Source organism: Schistocerca piceifrons, chromosome 5 (assembly GCF_021461385.2).
Source record: "Schistocerca piceifrons isolate TAMUIC-IGC-003096 chromosome 5, iqSchPice1.1, whole genome shotgun sequence".
Lineage (NCBI taxonomy): Eukaryota > Metazoa > Arthropoda > Insecta > Orthoptera > Acrididae > Schistocerca > Schistocerca piceifrons.
In genome coordinates this window covers 599,125,850-599,131,849 of record NC_060142.1, presented here as the reverse complement: position 1 = coordinate 599,131,849, position 6,000 = coordinate 599,125,850, and the positions used below count along the sequence as shown (strand labels likewise).

The 6,000-nt window shown below is 50.0% G+C and overlaps 10 non-coding genes across 10 annotated transcripts; all 10 read right to left on the bottom strand.

The window, feature by feature from the left end:
- Positions 1-288: 288 nt before the first annotated feature.
- Trnat-cgu lies at positions 289-360 on the bottom strand. Its single transcript has one exon. It is a non-coding gene; the product is annotated as a tRNA-Thr (tRNA).
- Positions 361-1,050: 690 nt separating this feature from the next.
- Positions 1,051-1,124, bottom strand: Trnan-guu. Its single transcript has one exon. It is a non-coding gene; the product is annotated as a tRNA-Asn (tRNA).
- Positions 1,125-1,457: 333 nt separating this feature from the next.
- On the bottom strand, positions 1,458-1,529 carry Trnat-cgu. Its single transcript has one exon. It is a non-coding gene; the product is annotated as a tRNA-Thr (tRNA).
- Positions 1,530-2,218: 689 nt separating this feature from the next.
- On the bottom strand, positions 2,219-2,292 carry Trnan-guu. Its single transcript has one exon. It is a non-coding gene; the product is annotated as a tRNA-Asn (tRNA).
- Positions 2,293-2,625: 333 nt separating this feature from the next.
- Trnat-cgu lies at positions 2,626-2,697 on the bottom strand. The gene has a single exon. It is a non-coding gene; the product is annotated as a tRNA-Thr (tRNA).
- A 689-nt stretch (positions 2,698-3,386) lies between these two features.
- On the bottom strand, positions 3,387-3,460 carry Trnan-guu. The gene has a single exon. It is a non-coding gene; the product is annotated as a tRNA-Asn (tRNA).
- A 333-nt stretch (positions 3,461-3,793) lies between these two features.
- Positions 3,794-3,865, bottom strand: Trnat-cgu. Its single transcript has one exon. It is a non-coding gene; the product is annotated as a tRNA-Thr (tRNA).
- Positions 3,866-4,554: 689 nt separating this feature from the next.
- Trnan-guu lies at positions 4,555-4,628 on the bottom strand. The gene has a single exon. It is a non-coding gene; the product is annotated as a tRNA-Asn (tRNA).
- Positions 4,629-4,961: 333 nt separating this feature from the next.
- Positions 4,962-5,033, bottom strand: Trnat-cgu. The gene has a single exon. It is a non-coding gene; the product is annotated as a tRNA-Thr (tRNA).
- A 689-nt stretch (positions 5,034-5,722) lies between these two features.
- On the bottom strand, positions 5,723-5,796 carry Trnan-guu. Its single transcript has one exon. It is a non-coding gene; the product is annotated as a tRNA-Asn (tRNA).
- Positions 5,797-6,000: the final 204 nt, after the last annotated feature.

The window sequence follows — 6,000 nt, the reverse complement described above, 5'->3', positions numbered from 1 at the left end:
GTATACCTTCTGCAGGAATCTCGCAGAATGGTAGCATCTGCTTACGCCTCTTCACATGGACGTGCATGCACACTGTAGCGAGGCTCATAAACGAATGACATCGCCAAGCATGACATTATACTACAAAATGCAGACAAACCACTGTTCTGCCTATGCATTCAGAAAAACTCTGAGGCCAATGGAATACTTGTCATGGGTTGTAGAACATCCCTCTCATTCAGTGTACTGCCTTGTGTTAGATGCTGCTCGAGATAGCTGCGCTCCCTGCAGGAAGGTAAAAAAAATGAATGCCTTCTGTGAGGTTCGAACTCACGACCCCTGGTTTACGAGACCAGTGCTCTACCACGGAGCTAAGAAGGCGGCAGCTTTGCGTTTGTGAGCTGTCTCCGAATTGTCACTTCATCATACTGAATCTTGCAACCCTTGACCAGATATCGGATTTGGCACACCGCTGCTGCTGGGGGTGTCCACATTGCCGTTTTCCAAATCTCTTGACTGTTTCGCCCTTACGATCGACGACGAGCGTCGGGCCACCAAGGGTTTGCCGTCTGCACAATCTTGACCTAGTGCACAGCTTGTGGGATAGCGTGGCTCGACTGTGAATTGCGCCTTTCGGCTCCTCTCTCTGGCTACAGTGCGCTGTTGTCCCACGGTGGCGCTGGCGTTGCCCACGGGGCTTCATGTAAGGCGACTGCACGTCGCTCGGCCAACAGCGGCCTACTGCTGACCGACACTTAAGAGACACCAAATACAAATCGACATCGAGAGACAGGCCCTGTCATATGGCACTCGCGACGTATACCCTGAAATTGAATGTAAATAATACGTCTTTTGTAGTGGGCGTCGCTCTACTGCAGTGTCACACATGACGAATAAATAGGAAAACAGTAGAACGTCTGTGTAGGGCCATGTTTTTACCTACAGTGTCACTTGGCTGAATGTGTATAAGGCTCTGTGGCATCACTCAAACACAGCCAAATTGTCACACTAGCTGTGTATCTCTAACAAAGTTGACGTATGTCCTCACGTAGGTGCCAGTTAAAACGATTTCGCCCCCGGGTGGGCTCGAACCACCAACCTTTCGGTTAACAGCCGAACGCGCTAGCCGATTGCGCCACGGAGGCCTCGACTTTGGTTCACTTTTGCTCTGTATATCAAACTAATTCGTATACCTTCTGCAGGAATCTCGCAGAATGGTAGCATCTGCTTACGCCTCTTCACATGGATAACGTGCATGCACACTGTAGCGAGGCTCATAAACGAATGACATCGCCAAGCATGACATTATACTACAAAATGCAGACAAACCACTGTTCTGCCTATGCATTCAGAAAAACTCTGAGGCCAATGGAATACTTGTCATGGGTTGTAGAACATCCCTCTCATTCAGTGTACTGCCTTGTGTTAGATGCTGCTCGAGATAGCTGCGCTCCCTGCAGGAAGGTAAAAAAAATGAATGCCTTCTGTGAGGTTCGAACTCACGACCCCTGGTTTACGAGACCAGTGCTCTACCACGGAGCTAAGAAGGCGGCAGCTTTGCGTTTGTGAGCTGTCTCCGAATTGTCACTTCATCATACTGAATCTTGCAACCCTTGACCAGATATCGGATTTGGCACACCGCTGCTGCTGGGGGTGTCCACATTGCCGTTTTCCAAATCTCTTGACTGTTTCGCCCTTACGATCGACGACGAGCGTCGGGCCACCAAGGGTTTGCCGTCTGCACAATCTTGACCTAGTGCACAGCTTGTGGGATAGCGTGGCTCGACTGTGAATTGCGCCTTTCGGCTCCTCTCTCTGGCTACAGTGCGCTGTTGTCCACGGTGGCGCTGGCGTTGCCCACGGGGCTTCATGTAAGGCGACTGCACGTCGCTCGGCCAACAGCGGCCTACTGCTGACCGACACTTAAGAGACACCAAATACAAATCGACATCGAGAGACAGGCCCTGTCATATGGCACTCGCGACGTATACCCTGAAATTGAATGTAAATAATACGTCTTTTGTAGTGGGCGTCGCTCTACTGCAGTGTCACACATGACGAATAAATAGGAAAACAGTAGAACGTCTGTGTAGGGCCATGTTTTTACCTACAGTGTCACTTGGCTGAATGTGTATAAGGCTCTGTGGCATCACTCGAACACAGCCAAATTGTCACACTAGCTGTGTATCTCTAACAAAGTTGACGTATGTCCTCACGTAGGTGCCAGTTAAAACGATTTCGCCCCCGGGTGGGCTCGAACCACCAACCTTTCGGTTAACAGCCGAACGCGCTAGCCGATTGCGCCACGGAGGCCTCGACTTTGGTTCACTTTTGCTCTGTATATCAAACTAATTCGTATACCTTCTGCAGGAATCTCGCAGAATGGTAGCATCTGCTTACGCCTCTTCACATGGATAACGTGCATGCACACTGTAGCGAGGCTCATAAACGAATGACATCGCCAAGCATGACATTATACTACAAAATGCAGACAAACCACTGTTCTGCCTATGCATTCAGAAAAACTCTGAGGCCAATGGAATACTTGTCATGGGTTGTAGAACATCCCTCTCATTCAGTGTACTGCCTTGTGTTAGATGCTGCTCGAGATAGCTGCGCTCCCTGCAGGAAGGTAAAAAAAATGAATGCCTTCTGTGAGGTTCGAACTCACGACCCCTGGTTTACGAGACCAGTGCTCTACCACGGAGCTAAGAAGGCGGCAGCTTTGCGTTTGTGAGCTGTCTCCGAATTGTCACTTCATCATACTGAATCTTGCAACCCTTGACCAGATATCGGATTTGGCACACCGCTGCTGCTGGGGGTGTCCACATTGCCGTTTCCCAAATCTCTTGACTGTTTCGCCCTTACGATCGACGACGAGCGTCGGGCCACCAAGGGTTTGCCGTCTGCACAATCTTGACCTAGTGCACAGCTTGTGGGATAGCGTGGCTCGACTGTGAATTGCGCCTTTCGGCTCCTCTCTCTGGCTACAGTGCGCTGTTGTCCACGGTGGCGCTGGCGTTGCCCACGGGGCTTCATGTAAGGCGACTGCACGTCGCTCGGCCAACAGCGGCCTACTGCTGACCGACACTTAAGAGACACCAAATACAAATCGACATCGAGAGACAGGCCCTGTCATATGGCACTCGCGACGTATACCCTGAAATTGAATGTAAATAATACGTCTTTTGTAGTGGGCGTCGCTCTACTGCAGTGTCACACATGACGAATAAATAGGAAAACAGTAGAACGTCTGTGTAGGGCCATGTTTTTACCTACAGTGTCACTTGGCTGAATGTGTATAAGGCTCTGTGGCATCACTCAAACACAGCCAAATTGTCACACTAGCTGTGTATCTCTAACAAAGTTGACGTATGTCCTCACGTAGGTGCCAGTTAAAACGATTTCGCCCCCGGGTGGGCTCGAACCACCAACCTTTCGGTTAACAGCCGAACGCGCTAGCCGATTGCGCCACGGAGGCCTCGACTTTGGTTCACTTTTGCTCTGTATATCAAACTAATTCGTATACCTTCTGCAGGAATCTCGCAGAATGGTAGCATCTGCTTACGCCTCTTCACATGGATAACGTGCATGCACACTGTAGCGAGGCTCATAAACGAATGACATCGCCAAGCATGACATTATACTACAAAATGCAGACAAACCACTGTTCTGCCTATGCATTCAGAAAAACTCTGAGGCCAATGGAATACTTGTCATGGGTTGTAGAACATCCCTCTCATTCAGTGTACTGCCTTGTGTTAGATGCTGCTCGAGATAGCTGCGCTCCCTGCAGGAAGGTAAAAAAAATGAATGCCTTCTGTGAGGTTCGAACTCACGACCCCTGGTTTACGAGACCAGTGCTCTACCACGGAGCTAAGAAGGCGGCAGCTTTGCGTTTGTGAGCTGTCTCCGAATTGTCACTTCATCATACTGAATCTTGCAACCCTTGACCAGATATCGGATTTGGCACACCGCTGCTGCTGGGGGTGTCCACATTGCCGTTTTCCAAATCTCTTGACTGTTTCGCCCTTACGATCGACGACGAGCGTCGGGCCACCAAGGGTTTGCCGTCTGCACAATCTTGACCTAGTGCACAGCTTGTGGGATAGCGTGGCTCGACTGTGAATTGCGCCTTTCGGCTCCTCTCTCTGGCTACAGTGCGCTGTTGTCCACGGTGGCGCTGGCGTTGCCCACGGGGCTTCATGTAAGGCGACTGCACGTCGCTCGGCCAACAGCGGCCTACTGCTGACCGACACTTAAGAGACACCAAATACAAATCGACATCGAGAGACAGGCCCTGTCATATGGCACTCGCGACGTATACCCTGAAATTGAATGTAAATAATACGTCTTTTGTAGTGGGCGTCGCTCTACTGCAGTGTCACACATGACGAATAAATAGGAAAACAGTAGAACGTCTGTGTAGGGCCATGTTTTTACCTACAGTGTCACTTGGCTGAATGTGTATAAGGCTCTGTGGCATCACTCAAACACAGCCAAATTGTCACACTAGCTGTGTATCTCTAACAAAGTTGACGTATGTCCTCACGTAGGTGCCAGTTAAAACGATTTCGCCCCCGGGTGGGCTCGAACCACCAACCTTTCGGTTAACAGCCGAACGCGCTAGCCGATTGCGCCACGGAGGCCTCGACTTTGGTTCACTTTTGCTCTGTATATCAAACTAATTCGTATACCTTCTGCAGGAATCTCGCAGAATGGTAGCATCTGCTTACGCCTCTTCACATGGATAACGTGCATGCACACTGTAGCGAGGCTCATAAACGAATGACATCGCCAAGCATGACATTATACTACAAAATGCAGACAAACCACTGTTCTGCCTATGCATTCAGAAAAACTCTGAGGCCAATGGAATACTTGTCATGGGTTGTAGAACATCCCTCTCATTCAGTGTACTGCCTTGTGTTAGATGCTGCTCGAGATAGCTGCGCTCCCTGCAGGAAGGTAAAAAAAATGAATGCCTTCTGTGAGGTTCGAACTCACGACCCCTGGTTTACGAGACCAGTGCTCTACCACGGAGCTAAGAAGGCGGCAGCTTTGCGTTTGTGAGCTGTCTCCGAATTGTCACTTCATCATACTGAATCTTGCAACCCTTGACCAGATATCGGATTTGGCACACCGCTGCTGCTGGGGGTGTCCACATTGCCGTTTTCCAAATCTCTTGACTGTTTCGCCCTTACGATCGACGACGAGCGTCGGGCCACCAAGGGTTTGCCGTCTGCACAATCTTGACCTAGTGCACAGCTTGTGGGATAGCGTGGCTCGACTGTGAATTGCGCCTTTCGGCTCCTCTCTCTGGCTACAGTGCGCTGTTGTCCACGGTGGCGCTGGCGTTGCCCACGGGGCTTCATGTAAGGCGACTGCACGTCGCTCGGCCAACAGCGGCCTACTGCTGACCGACACTTAAGAGACACCAAATACAAATCGACATCGAGAGACAGGCCCTGTCATATGGCACTCGCGACGTATACCCTGAAATTGAATGTAAATAATACGTCTTTTGTAGTGGGCGTCGCTCTACTGCAGTGTCACACATGACGAATAAATAGGAAAACAGTAGAACGTCTGTGTAGGGCCATGTTTTTACCTACAGTGTCACTTGGCTGAATGTGTATAAGGCTCTGTGGCATCACTCAAACACAGCCAAATTGTCACACTAGCTGTGTATCTCTAACAAAGTTGACGTATGTCCTCACGTAGGTGCCAGTTAAAACGATTTCGCCCCCGGGTGGGCTCGAACCACCAACCTTTCGGTTAACAGCCGAACGCGCTAGCCGATTGCGCCACGGAGGCCTCGACTTTGGTTCACTTTTGCTCTGTATATCAAACTAATTCGTATACCTTCTGCAGGAATCTCGCAGAATGGTAGCATCTGCTTACGCCTCTTCACATGGATAACGTGCATGCACACTGTAGCGAGGCTCATAAACGAATGACATCGCCAAGCATGACATTATACTACAAAATGCAGACAAACCACTGTTCTGCCTATGCATT